The sequence below is a fragment of the Aythya ferina genome, assembly GCF_964211825.1.
Source record: "Aythya ferina genome assembly, contig: HAP1_SCAFFOLD_360, whole genome shotgun sequence".
NCBI classification, from domain to species: domain Eukaryota; kingdom Metazoa; phylum Chordata; class Aves; order Anseriformes; family Anatidae; genus Aythya; species Aythya ferina.
In genome coordinates this window covers 1-14615 of record NW_028181205.1, presented here as the reverse complement: position 1 = coordinate 14615, position 14615 = coordinate 1, and the positions used below count along the sequence as shown (strand labels likewise).

Sequence of the window (14615 nt, the reverse complement as noted above, 5' to 3'; positions counted from 1 at the left end):
CTCCCACTTTCTGCAGTTTTTGGCATATCACATTTACATCCTTTCCCTCACGCTGAAATCTCTTTCAGTGCCAGGAAGTGCTTTGCAAAAAAGCCTCTACATTGCATTTTCCGTCCTTCTGAAAACGTGGTCACACATCCAATAGACAGAGAGAGCGAGCACAATTTAGAGCACATCCAAAAATCCTGCCCATAGGGAGACATTAGAAAACACCTGTGACTTTGGCTTTGGAACTGGAAATGGCACATTTTCAGAGTCCTGGGGTGACTAGTGTCATCATGTGCTCTGATCTCACCGCCTAGTCCTGCTGGCCACGCTAGTTCTCATGCCGTCCAGGATGAGACACCTGGGCACGCTGCTGGCTCACGTTCAGCCAGCCATCAACCAGCATTCCCACGTCCTTTTCTGCTGGGCACACTTCCAGCCACTCTTCCCCAGGCCTAGGCGGCTGCATTAGGTTGCTGTGAACCAAGAGCAGGAGCCAGCACTTAGCCTTGTATAGCGGCACGAGATTGAACTCGGCCCATCGATCCTTTAACCCGGCTGGCAGCTAAGCACCACACAGGTGCCTGTACTGGGCTGGAGTGGCCGCAGGGGCTGGAGTGGTAGCAGTGCTGCACCTGGCCCTTGCTGGGGAGGTGCAGCAGCTGGGGAAGGCATCTGCCAGAGGGTTCAGTACTCGGGCAGAGGTGTGGGGCAACCACCAGCTCCGGCACTTCATGCTGCTGGGGCTGCAGGACAGAGGTCCCCCAGAGCTGCTCATCTGCAGCCAAGGCCAGCAGGCAGGTGAAGCGCTGCAGTCACTGAGGCACCAGGGCAGGAGGCAGCCAGGGACACCACGCACGGGGACCCCAGCAGGCTGTTCCCTAGGGCCTGGGCTCTAGAGCCCGCCACCGCGGACACAGGGCCAGACCCCTGCCCTGGCTGCGGCTCCCTTCCCAGGCTGGTGATGATGCTCTTTTTCTTTCCCTCAATGATGTTCTTTAGCTTCTCCTCATGCCCATCCGTCAAGTGCTGCCCAGCAAGCCTTAGGCGAGGAGCCACAGTCCTCAGGGGCTGCCTTTGTGTGACTTAGGGGGGCACTCCTGGCTCCAGCAAAGCCTCATTAGCTGCCCTCGTGAGGGCTGCCGGCTTCTGGTGGTTCCCTCAGCTACTTTGATGGCTGCACACTGTGATCCCCACTCCACTGTGGAATACATCTGCCCCAGAGCCGATCGCCTCAGGCGAGTGACTGTTAGATGGCGGTTAACAGTGCTCACAACAGAAGGCTTTTCATCGTCCACAAATTCCTTTAGCTGCCATTTCACAGCTCCACTTACAAAGGGAGCCCGAGCTTTCTCTCTCCCCTAAGCACAGCCCTAACCGACGCGCGGAAAAGACTCCACAACCATAAGGTTGTAAAGTAGGTACGCTTTATTGCGGTGCACCGGACACACTGGGAATGGCTTCCCTGAAAAAGGTGCGCGCCTGCCCGCTCGTCTCTCACAATTTTATACACGAATACTGTTACATATTACATGAGCTCTCATACATATTCATTGATTTCCCCAAAAAGGCGGACCTCTTCCAAGTACTCATTTCTATACTGCCTGCCCTTAGTTCCTTCCGGCTGCGCCTGCGCAATGTAGCCTGGTGGTCGTGGGCAGGGGTCTTTCAGGATGAAGGCAACGAGGAAGAGCAGGTTAAGCTCTCTTGACCTTTGTGGACTTTGACCTTCTGTTGGACAGTGTAGGCCTTTTTTGCTTGTCTTTGCCTTGTTTCCTGCCAACAAGTTGTTCATCCTTCCCTAATGAGTTGTTCATCCTTCCCTCACCCGTTGGCCTTGAGCGATATCTTCCTTTTTACATCTGCTGCTCATAAGGTTCTCGTCTACATCCCAGATAATTAGGATATTTTACCATATATGTAGCTAAATCCATCAATGCAAAATGGACTTCCTTTACCGGATGCGGGGGAAACCTTGTTACAAAAGATGAGGAAAAGGCGGAGGTGCTTAATGCCTTCCTTGCCTCAGTCTTTAGCGGCAATATCGGTCGTTCTCTGGATACCCAGTACCCTGAGCTGGTGGAAGGGGATGGGGAGCAGAATGTGGCCCTCACTATCCATGAAGAAATGGTTGGCGACCTGCTACGGCACTTGGATGTGTGCAAGTCAGTGGGGCCGGATGGGATCCACCCGAGGATACTGAGAGAACTGGCGGAGGAGCTGGCCAAGCCGCTTTCCATCATTTATCAGCAGTCCTGGCTATCGGGGGAGGTCCCAGTTGACTGGCAGCTAGCAAACGTGACGCCCATCTACAAGAAGGGCCGGAGGGCAGACCCGGGGAACTATAGGCCTGTCAGTTTGACCTGAGTGCCAGGGAAGCTCATGGAGCAGATTATCTTGAGAGTCCTCACGCAACACTTGCAGGGCAACCAGGCGATCAGGCCCACTCAGCATGGGTTTATGAAAGGCAGGTCCTCCTTGACAAACCTGATCTCCTTCTATGACAAAGCGACGTGCTTAGTGGAGGAGGGAAAGGCTGTGGATGTGGTCTACCTTGACTTCAGCAAGGCTTTTGACACCATTTCCCAAAGCCTTCTTTTTCTCTCCCTCTTCTGTGACTGAAGCGGCATTGAGGCACACGTTCCCCATTATGGCCTTTTCCGTATCCTTGCTGTATCTTGTGCTGTCTCAGTGGTCCTAGCACACACCACAAGGTAGCTTATAACTCATGAAATGCAAGCAATCCATGCTCAGTCCAGTCTCACATTTCCCAAAAGTTAAGTTCTTTCTGCCCAGCTTACAAACACTGCCTCTCCATTTCCCCCATCTGCAACATGTTCTGTACAGTTATCCATTTCTTAGTGAACAGCACTCGCTTCTGACTTAGGTGAATTCAGGTCTGTGCCAGGTTTTGTAGCATGTACCTCATTGCACGGAACTTCAACAACTTTCTTCATAACCTTCAGCTCACTGGGATGAGGGGTTGCTCTGCGCTGTAGGCCCTACCGAAGAAAAAGCACTCATGCAGAGCATGACATTTAACAATCAGAGGAATACGTGTCATACCTCAAGATTGAATCAGTTCAAATGACATGTTTTATCAGACCACTAGAGCCCAAGCTGGACATGAACAAAATGTCACAGAATCTGATGTGGACTTCTCTGCTATTACAGTGTGCAGCTGGGTACAGGACTTCATTCTGGTCTAACCAAAGCTCGCACAAGTTTGGTAGCACTCCCAGAGTTATCTGGCTGTAACAGAGCAGGGCAGTAGCAGTGTCACAGCAGTAGCAGTGTCAGTCCTTTCCAGGGGAGAAACTACTCTAGGATATTCCAAATCACACTAAAACTCTGCAAAACTCGATGTTACTGCTTTCACACCTCCTACAACCATTCACCAAATGGTTTATGAAACTAACATTTTGGTGTGCCACAATACTGCAGCAAATATGTTTGGAAGTGTCTGGGTTAGCATACTGGCTGCGGAAGCTCCCAACAGGAAACATGGAAGACAACAGGAAGGACTGTCCAGTAGCAAGGTTTTGGAAATGCTGGACCCACAGTAGAAATGTGTCTTTCTCCCCCTCCTCCCAGACATGAATAAAAGCTTTTGGTTAACACTGACAATCCCAACATGATATAGCAGCGCTATCAGCAATGGTAGACGTGTTCATAGTATTGCTCCTTTTGTTACCTGTAAACACAACACACACTGATGAGTGTTTGGTTTAGGAGTTAAAGCACCACTCGAGTGCTGTTCAAGCATCAGCCAACTGTTCTCACAAGCAGGCTGCAGCTTTGTGCATAGGAAGCTGCAAAATCTCTTCTGTCTCCCATTTTAGTTGGCTTTCTGCCAAAAAGCATTTCAGAACATTAAGAACAGGGTTCAGTAACAACTTGATCCACAACTGCAAAGGTAAATATCACTGGATTTCCCCCAGTGTCAAGACGAGCTGTAATTCAAGATTATGCACTGGCTCTCAGCGTACTTAGGTTTAGGCTTGGGTTTAGAGCCCTCCATGGAGGCACCCTGATCCAGAGGGCACACACCACATGCTAGGCTGACATCACTGTCAGGAACAACATGGAATGGTCCTGTACTTTCTAAAGGAGAAAATAAATTACGAAGGGAAATGCAGAAAGTCAGCCCAGCAGAAGTGAAAAACGACAGCTGGTGGCAGTGAAACACAGCAGAGAAATAAAGTACCAGACAAGAATTTCATTGGAAAGGAAAGATCTTTAGGCAGCTAGATAGCAACAAAGAATGCCTCAGAGCAAAGGGGCTTGGAAAAAGCAGAGCAAGGTGTGTATAAGGGTAGTAGAAAGTGAAACAGGGCCAACACGCAAAGAAAACATTACACTGGGAACAATGACTAGGCCATCCTGGGCAGATCAGAATCTTCCCAAACAACCTGAGGGTCTACTTCTTTGCATTTCAGACAAAACAAAACAAGAAACACTTCCAAAAAGGTACAGATGCTACCCCTACCAACCACCCATATTCCCTCCCCACCATCCCTCACCTACCAGTAATTCCAGGTCATTAGCACCAAGGTCCAACTGTTCTAACTTGACAAGGAATGAGAGTGAACTGCAAGATACAGGGAATAGAAAGGGGACAGGAGAGGACAGGAGAGGAAAACTAATAATACTGTGTACAAACAAGTGATGTACAATGCACCCGCTGACTGATGCCCAGGCTATCCCTAAGCAGCCAGACCCACCACCCCGTCCAGCCCCCCATATAATTGTTCAGCATGATGCCATATGGTGTGGATTAGCCCTTTGGCCAATTTGGGTCAGCTGTCCTGGGTTTGTCCCCTCCCAGCTTCTTCTTCACCCCAGCCTGCCTGCTGGCAGGACGGAGCAAGAACCTGAGAAGTCCTTGGCTTAGTGTAAGAACTGCTCTGCAACAATTAAAACATCAGGGTGATACCAACGTTAGTCTCATACTAAATCCCAAACACAGCTCTGTAACCTGCCCTGATACTGACATCAGGCTGACGGGCCTGTAATTCCCTGCAAAGTCCTTCCAGCCCTTCCTGTTGCCTGGAGGCACGTCTGCCAGCCTGCAGTCCACTGGGGCCTCCCTCATCACAGTGGGCAGCAGAAGAGACCTGCTGCGCTCCTCCCTTGCCACGGGAGCCCCACGGCTCCCACTGTCCCCCCAGGCCACAGTGAGCTCCACAGCCCTTCCAAGGAGGCAGGAGCAGCTGGTGCAGCAAGGCTGCCTCTGCCCTCCGCAAGCAACCTCAGGGCCCCATATACAACAGCCTGGCAGCATGGCTCTTACCCTCCAAAACGTCGCTCATGTAGTCATTGAGTGTTTGTGCCAGCTCGTCAGCACCTCTGTCTGTGCCGCTCTGCTGGACACACTTCTCTGACAAAGAAGTGAAACCTGCAGGAAGAACAGGCAGAAATCAGGACATGTCTACGTGGGCCACAGGGCCTGGCAGCCAGTCCCATGCTGCCAAGCCTAAGCGCCTGTCAGTCGCTGCATCGCAAGAGAAGCCAATCCGTGCTCTCTTTAGCCATCACAGCAGGAGTCCTCAAGAGCGACAAGATAGCTGTGCCATCTACGGGCCAGGGCCCCCGAGGGCCTGGTGTGTCCCAATGGCTCGTTTCCGGGGAGGCTCTACCATGCCCAACCCACCTGAAAAATCCGCTAAGAACAGCACACCCACGATAAGCCTGGGGATCTGTCTGTCCCAGGTGAAGTCCTCAGAAAGAAGATCGGGGAGGAGCACGCTCCTGTTCTCCATCTCAGAGTACGGGTACTTCCCCTCCCAGGCAGATGCTATGGTCAGTGCCCTGTGGTACCGGGGTACCTCAGCAGAAGACAACCATGCCCAGCTGGGAGGGAGGAGATGAAGACCCCTCAGCACCGGACGATGCAGTGAGCCTGGGGCCTTCTTGAAGGACAGTTTGGTCTCTGCCACCATGGGTCATCACAATCACCTGGTTGGTAGGTGATGACCTGGTTCATAGGTCATCGCTTAGTGGCTGCCCTCCAGCAACACGGTGGGCTAACAGTGCCATCCTCCATAGATCAATGCCTGCTGAGCAGCAGCCACTGTGACCCCGTGCAAATGTATAGAGCTACTTCTTCCAATGAGGTTATTAAAAAAAAAGGAAAAAAAGTACAAATAGGATTAAGACTGGAAGAGGGTAAAGAATATTCATATATTCATGACAACATTCACCACCAGAACCTTCCAGAATGGTTGCTCAGTTCTTCTGTTCTGGGGGGGTGGTTAGGGGCTGGTGGCAGGGAATGCAGGCTGCTGGTCAGTTAAGTCAGCGGACCACTGACACAACCAGAATGAAGAATGCTAACACATAAATAAAATTCAGAAATTATTCTATTCTGGCTAGAAAAGTTGTTTCATGTTGCTCCATCCATCCAAGAGGAAAGGTTGAAAACAACAGTGGCAACGTGAAGTTTAAGAGAAGAAGAGATAAGGAGTGAAGGATGGAGGATGAGGATGGTAACATAAGCAGCAAACGGTGGTTAGTAATTAACCTCTTAGAAGATCACTAGAAAAGAGATATTTAAGTAGGAGATTTGTTTTGTTTTGAAAACACTGGCTTGTGCTTTTAAGGGTCACCGATTACCTGAACTGTTTGCAAGGTCACTGCTTGAAAACTGGAAAACTTGTTCAATAAAATTAACAATTCTGTATTTTGAAAATGGTATGGTTTAAATATTGAACTTCATAAATGTTCTCATTTGTGTATTGCATTTATGAATCCAGTAGTTCTTAACTGAAAACAACCAAATGTTTTCATTAAGGTTTAATAGCAAATAAATGCATTTCAACTTTCCAAACTCGTTTTTCAGCAATTTTAGCCTACTGTAATTCCAATTACTTGATTCAAATCATGCTTCAGTCTGGTGTAACAACAAAATCAAGTTTAACTTTCATTATTCCATTATTGCCTAACATTTTCCCAGAGTAAACGTAATTTAGATGGATATAAAAGACACCGCATGTAACCAGCACAAAAACAGTCACTTCATTTTAAATGTGCATAAAAAAAAACACAACAACAAACCACACAGAAACCCAAACACATGAATGGTTAACTTTTTGTTCCCTTTTTCTCAGACAAAACCTTTGTCTTACTTTGGAGAGCAATGTCTTGATATCTGAAGGAGCTCCCTCCTTGAAGTCATCCATTTCTAGAGTCAAAACGATCAGTAATTCATCTACTCACAAGCATCTTTTCTGCTCTGCTTCCACAAATTATGTCTCATCTCAGAGCAGAGCCATGCTACTCTACCATGTTATTATACCTTCAGCTGGGATTTACATGGCTGGGATTGGTGTGCTTTTAGACCAGCAAAGATCATTCAATACATTCGTTTGACCTCCTGCATGCTACAAACCACAGAGTTTCACCTCAACATTCCCACATCAACCCTGCAGCTCCCAGTTCAGCTATTTTATGGTTTATGATTATATATATTGTAACTATATATAGTTACAATTCCAAGGACAGCTTGCAACATAATTATTCAATTCAAATTACAAATAGGTTCTCGGGCCCCCATACTACCTCATTCAAGTTCCAGGTAGCTGGTCCATAATGCTGTATGATTCTTTCAGGAGGCCATTCATTCTCTCCCCATTCTTGGGCACTACGCCCAGCTAAGGAAGCATCAATAGATCGTTTTACTCTATTCAGATAAAAACAAACAAACAAAAAACTCTTTTCAGCTGGAATTAGCTCAAACCTTTCTTTACATAGAAAGAAAAATCTAGGAGCGTAACAGAATGACACCAGGCAGAATGACAACTCCCAGAGGGAAGCCCTACAGTGACAGCGAGTCAGAACAGATGATCTGTGGCCACCCCAGGGACAGACTCAAATGCCATGACCTGAGACTGAAAGTGACTGCCAGAACTGGGATGATGGACGCATAGAATGCTTGCCTTTAAGACAAGAGACCGGAAGGATGGGCAGTGCAAACCCCTTAAGAATAATGCTTCAGAAATGAATTCCCAAGCCTGAGCTCCTGGTGAAGCCCAGATGACTTCCACAACAGCGACAATGGAAACAGACACTATCTGAAATCAAATATGCACAAGACCCAAAACGCATCTGCTCTTTAAGCTGTGACTGCAAGACAAGAAGCGCTTGGATCAGCCCTATGATCACAGAATCACAGAACTGATGACGAAACAAGCATTTAGGACCTTTAGTGTGGCTACCAAGTTGCCCATCTAATCTGTCCAGTGGAAGAAGGTGATGAGGATATCAAAACCTGAGGAGCGCGTAACATATAAGGATCATATCAGGAAACATTCGATACAAAATAAAAGTTACACGCACGGAAGAAGTGATCCCTTTAAGCTCCTACTGCAAGACAAGAGGTGCTCAGCTCCCAGTTGAACATCAGCGTTGTTCCGATGAGGTCAAGTGTTCAATACCCTCAGGATGGCTTCCCCAGGGCCTGCCGAGCACCAAGAGCAACAGCACAGCACAGACAACAAGCTGGGACTGCCCTGCCTGGCACGTGTTCACACTGTACGTGACAGAACTCCCCACACATCATCTCTGCCTGACCTGATCAATCCTGAAAGGCCCCATCCGCTGCAATGACTTACAAGCACAGACCCTTGCCCTATGGGTCCATTCACAACCCCAACTCAAACATAGCACTTGCCCCCCCAGCTTAGCTTGGGAATGCTGGGAGGCAGGTTCCATCCTCATCAAGGAACACAAAGGCTAGCCAGGACACTGCTTCAAGCCTAAGGCTCCTCTTCACCTGCAGAAATAAAGTGCCATCAGGCACCAGCACGCCAGCCAAACTTCTTCCAGGGAAGCACCCTCCTCAGAAACAAAACAGTAGTCAACTGACCTGCTCTGCTACTGAAATCAGATAGACACCCCCTAGACAACTCCCTGCCTCCCCCTGCCAACACCCGAGATTTGCCCCTGAACTTAATTCTCAGGGCTCAGAATCCATCCTCAATGTGGACCACAGAGACCAGCTAGGATGTTCCCAGTACCTTCTTCATCCCTGGAAAAGAGGAGTCACCCAGAGGTGGACCAATAGACTACCAAACCAAAAACAATGCCCGTTTTCCAACTTTTCTCCACTCACCTTCCCAACCCACACCCAGCGCTTCCATTCACTGTGCCAAGCCAAGCCCGCGGGGCTTAGATCAAGGAGAAAGAACAGACAAACGTGACAATCCATAAAACGGTCTATACCCACTCCTCTTCTTTCATCCCCTACCGCAAGAGCCAAGAAGCCCCAGACCCGTGTTCCCCAGCCCAGTATCACCGCTTCGCCCACCTAACACCCCAAAGAGATGCATCTCCAGCATTTCAGGAACTAGAACTGCTGACGTCTGGCGCGCCTCAGAAACGTGGCAGGAGACGTACTCTGCTGTCGCAAGGTAGTTTGCCCAACAGGCAAAGCAGACTAACACAGTCCACTGACCAACTCAGGGCCCACACTGCTGTCCACTCACCCTCGTGCTTCGTTCAAGTTTCCGTGCCCATGCCCTGGGCTACAAGAAACAAAGAGAGAAGGTCATGCCCACGATGGACACGCAAACAGTACAGCTTCTTGCAGAGGACTCAAACACAGAGACCAGAGCCAGAAAAAAAAAAACACACCCTCAAGTCCACAAATGCCAAAAAGCCATGAATGCACAGCAGTCCCAGCAGGGGTAATTACAGACTTATCCTTTACAGATGAAAAAGGTGACCCTGCTCAGTCTCTTCGTACTACTGCGCTTATGCAGTCGAGCCCCTTGCAATGCGTGCTGAAGCTCTTTGTGAATCCTCTGGACAGTGACACAAATGGCTTGATATACCTAAAGATTGAAATGTAACGCCAAAAAAAGGAACCGTACCCCATGATTTCCCAAAAACAAGTTAGCCAGCAACCCCTCCTAAGCATCCCTCTTCTAAGTGAATTCCAAGCTCTTAAAATCTAGAAGGATGCAAGGTCTAAAGACTCAACAGCCAGCAAAACCACAGGCAAAAGCTGCAGAAATATAACAAACTGTCCCTAACCCTGAACAAGATTACACCTTACATGCCTACTGCTGCTGGTTTCAGATACATGCTTACACAGGGAGCTTCGACAATACCTTTCTCCTAAACCCTGCTCCCTCACTTTGCCACCAAGGTTGTAACTTTGATAATATTTGACACACAGGCAAAGACTCACAGTAAGCCCCGTAATTCTGCAAAAATCCTGAGGGACCCAGAACCACTAAGCAAACACACAAACTAACATTATTGTCCTATCCATGAACATGCCATAACAATGACTCACCTGAGAAAGAACTGCATGCAATAAAGGCACCTAGTACTACATTAGTTTATTCTAACAGATCCTACTAGTTGCTACCTTAAAAAGATGTGCGTACCGCTCTCTACTTGGAAACATAACAGTCCGTAGGCTCTGACCCACCTAAAGAGCCCTGCAACTGACTGAAGGAAAAACAAAGCACTTACCCCAAAGAGCAGCCCAGGCAGAAGGAGCTCTCTGATGGCATACCTGGGGCTCATATACCGTTTGGCCGCGCCCAGCACCCAAGCCCAATCACCTGGGAAAGGGAAGGGGCAAAGCACAAGAAAGTAGAAAGAGAGCAGAAGGAGAAGCAGCAGCTGGCGTGTTTTTGTTTGTTTGTTTGTTTTTAATCTGATTTAGCTCAACAGCGAGCAGAGTGCAGACAAGAGAATCGGGCTGTTTCTAGAAGCAACGTTCCGCTTGCTTAGGCTGCAGCTTTTAATCTTGAAAGGACAATATGACCAAGCAAGTAACTGGATTTTTTTCAACTGAAATTAGCTCAAACCTTTCTTTACATAGAAAGAAAAATCCAGGAGCATTAAAAAAAAAAAAAAAAAAAAAAAAAAAAAAAAAAAAAGCACAACATGCCAAAGAAAAACAATTCAATGTAATAATATCACTTTATCACTTGCAGGAAAAATCACATACTTGAGTAGGCTATCTGAGAACCAAAAGGCCATGCTGACGTGTCAAAACACACTAAAGGACACTGGGTCCTGGCCCTCCGCTGCACCGACTTGAAACCCATCCCTAACACAGCATGAAAACTTGAAACCCAACCCAAACACAGACACAGCATTTCAGCCTCAACACAGTTTTGGGAACTGCTGGAAAGCAGGCTTCATCCTCAATGAGGTGTGCTCAGGCTACACAGCATGGGGCTTCGGGCACCTCTTCCCCTACGGAAGAAGACCGCCATCAGGAACCGCCACGCAAGACAACCTTTTTCCTCTACAACACCTTTCTCAGGAACAACGCAGCATTCCAGAGACCTGCTTTGCTCCTGTTCCAAGGGCTATCACAGCCCACCTTGCCTGTGGCACCTGATAAACAGAGGAGAAAGCAACCACAGCAGCAAAACCCACAGCAGCCTTTGGACAGTTACTCTCATCCCCTCCTTAACCTCAGCCTCTTACCTGCCCCACGTGGCAGATGCTTCCACCTGTTCTCTTAAGCCACTTAAAGCACCTCTGAAAGGCAAACTGGAATTTTACTCTATTGGATGTAGGAAAATAACTGCAGTGACAACCGCACCCCAAAAACAACTGCTACCTCTGTTCATCACTCACCAGAGTCACTCCAGAGGCAGCTCAGGTCATGACGTCCTGGACTGCACACTGAGTTTCAGCCTGAACAAAGGAAAACACAGCCAGAAGATAAACTTTCAGCTGCCAGCGTTAGCACCCATCCCTCATCAACACAAGCGACTCCATCTTTAATTGTATCCTTTCAAAACAGCGGTCCACTTGCCTCTGTACCTGGAAATTAAGTCCAAGCTCAGAAGGAGTAGACAGCATCACCCATGCCACCTGGGAACACAAAAGGACAAAATGACCACTGTGCTTGCAAACAACCACCTGCCACACTGCTCCTCTATCCCAAACAGCCTCACCTCAGACCCTGAGGGAAACACCTGAGTGTCTTCCGTTCGCTTTGGATAAGGGATGACCAGGCTGAAAACACTCTCACCTTCCCTCACTGCTCCGTGACATGGGGATTTCCCTTCCCTGTCCAAGACTGCACGAAGCACCTGCAGAGACAAGAGAGAAGCACACCCTGAGGCACCTCACAGCCAGAGTGTACCTGCTGCAATACTCTCTCTTCCCAGCTCCGTTACTCCAGCTGCTCACCAGCTTTAACTGAGATTCTTGGCTCACAGCGCCAAAGCAAACTCTGCCCAGGCCACGCAACACACACTACACAAGCTACGTTATTTAAGACACACGAGCTGGAACGTTCCTGCCCAAGAATCAGTCGCATCACACAGGAAGGATGCCGCATGCTCCTAGAAACCAAACCTACCAGTCCTGAACAGCTTCCCTGCCAGACAGCTCCCCACCTCCTCCTGCCAACCACGCTCAGCACACGCACTATTTGCCTCTCAAAAACAACAACAACAAACAAACAAACAAACAAAAACCCACAAAAAGTAAGAACATACACACACAAAAGCGACTGAGCTCCACAGATGCCAAAAAGCCACGCACACACAGCAGCCCGGCAGGGGTAATCACAGACCCTTTACAGATGAAAAAAGGAAACTCTGATACGACCCTGCTCAGTCTCTTAGTAATCCTGTGCCTACGTGGTCAAGCCTCTTGGAGCATGTAATCAAGCTGTTTTTAGTTCTCTGGAGAGTTACACAAGTGATTAAAATATAACTCAAAACCAGAAGTGTATCCCACCATCCCTAAAACCAGTGATCCAGCAACCTCTGCTAAATATCCCTCTATTAAGTGAATTCCAAGCACTTAAAATCTAGAAATCCATAGACTCCAAGCTGCCTAAAGAAGCACCTGTAGAAACAAGAGAAAAAGCACACCCTGAGGCACCTCACAGCCACAGCATACCTGCTGCAACACCTCTCTCTTCCCAGCTCCTTTACCTCAGCTGCTCATTAGCTCTATCTGAAATGTGTGCCCAGGCAGCGCTGCACAAAATTGTGCCATCAGACTTAAAAAAAAAAAAAAAGGCCCACAGCACAACAGCTGCTGCTCCTTCTGTGCTCTCTTTCTACTTTCTTGTGCTTTGCCCCTTCCCTTTCCCAGGTGATTGGGCTTGGGTGCTGGGCGCGGCCAAACGGTATATGAGCCCCAGGTATGCCATCAGAGAGCTCCTTCTGCCTGGGCTGCTCTTTGGGGTAAGTGCTTTGTTTTTCCTTCAGTCAGTTGCAGGGCTCTTTAGGTGGGTCAGAGTCTACGGACGGACTGATGCGTTTCCAAGTAGAGAGCAGTACGCACGTCTTTTTGAGGTGACAGCTAGTAGGATCTGTTAGAATAAACTAATGTAGTACTAGGTGCCTTTATTGCATGCAGTTCTTTCTCAGGTGAGTCACTGTTACGGCATGTTTACGGGTAGGATGTCAATGTTAGTTTGTGTGTTTGCTCTGCTGTGTCTGTGGGGACACGCTGTGCTTGGCTGGGAACCTGGGGCGGAAGTGATGTCAGGGCCTGTCTTCAATCAGGGCGGAAGCACTGTGTGATTGGCTTGGAGGAAGCCAGGGCAGAAGCAGCATGCAGGGCTTGCCGGCGCCATGGGCAGAAGCTGTCGGGGCAGGCCGGGACGCCGAGGAGGGGTGGCGCAACGAGGTTGGTGGTCGGTGGCGCGCCACGGTGGGCTGGATAGGGAGGGGGCGAGGCGGCGGGTGGTTGGTGGCTTCTGTGGAAATGGCCCTTGTGCGGGGTGGGGGCGGTGCATTCAGAGGAACCTTGACAGGCTGCAGATAGGGGCAGGCAGGAACCTTTTGAAGTTCAGGAGAGGGAAATGCCAAGCCCTACCCCTAGGGAGGAACAACTCTATTGAGCAGCACTAGATATCTGGGTACTAAATAAGCATTTCTTCATGGAAGGGGTGGTTAGGCATTAGAACAGGCTGCCCGGGGAAGTGGTAGAGTCCCCATCCTTAGAAGTATTCAAGAGACGTGTGGACATAGCACTTAGGGATATGATTTAGTGGTAGCATTAGGTTGATGCTTGGACTTGATGGTCTTAAGGGCTTCTTCCAACATAAGAATTCCTGTTGAGGATGGGGATTCAACTAACAAGTGCATTTTTGGGAACTGGCTCTCTCCTTCACTGTAGGTGACAGCAGCTTTGTGGGCCCTGCGAGGAGGCACCTCTGCAGTGATTGCAAATGGAGTCCACCCGAAAATCTCGGGTCATGTCATCACAGATATTGTAGAAGGGAAGAAAGTTGGAACTTTTTTTTCAGAGGTAAGACCTGCAGGTGAGTACGGAAGTAATATGTACGCTGGGAGCAGTAGAGATTCCCTGGAAGTTTAGGGTTGAAATTTGGCTAGGCCTGCCTGTTCAACAAATGGGAAACTATGCTCTGCTTGACGAGCGGCTTTGGAAAGGTAAGTTTCAATGTTGGAATGGAACATCTTGAATCCTCTGCTTGGGTTCCTTCCAGCTGATGACTTGCTGCATCTGCCTTGCATTCAAAGAACTAAGTAGAATTTGTCTTGTTTTCAGTCTTAGAGGTTATCGTCTCTTATTGATGATTTCAGGGTGAAAGCATGCATATAGAATGTAGTGCTGAACTAAGATAGTGTGCGGTTTCATTTTTTTATCCTACGTTCTTCTTATGACTC

At 48.6% G+C, this 14615-nt stretch overlaps 1 long non-coding RNA gene across 1 annotated transcript; it reads left to right on the top strand.

The window, feature by feature from the left end:
* Positions 1-13150: 13150 nt before the first annotated feature.
* On the top strand, positions 13151-14312 carry LOC311429140. The gene is made up of 3 exons (XR_014688114.1): positions 13151-13163; positions 13488-13611; positions 14104-14312. It is a non-coding gene; the product is annotated as an uncharacterized lncRNA (long non-coding RNA).
* The last annotated feature ends 303 nt before the right edge of the window (positions 14313-14615 follow it).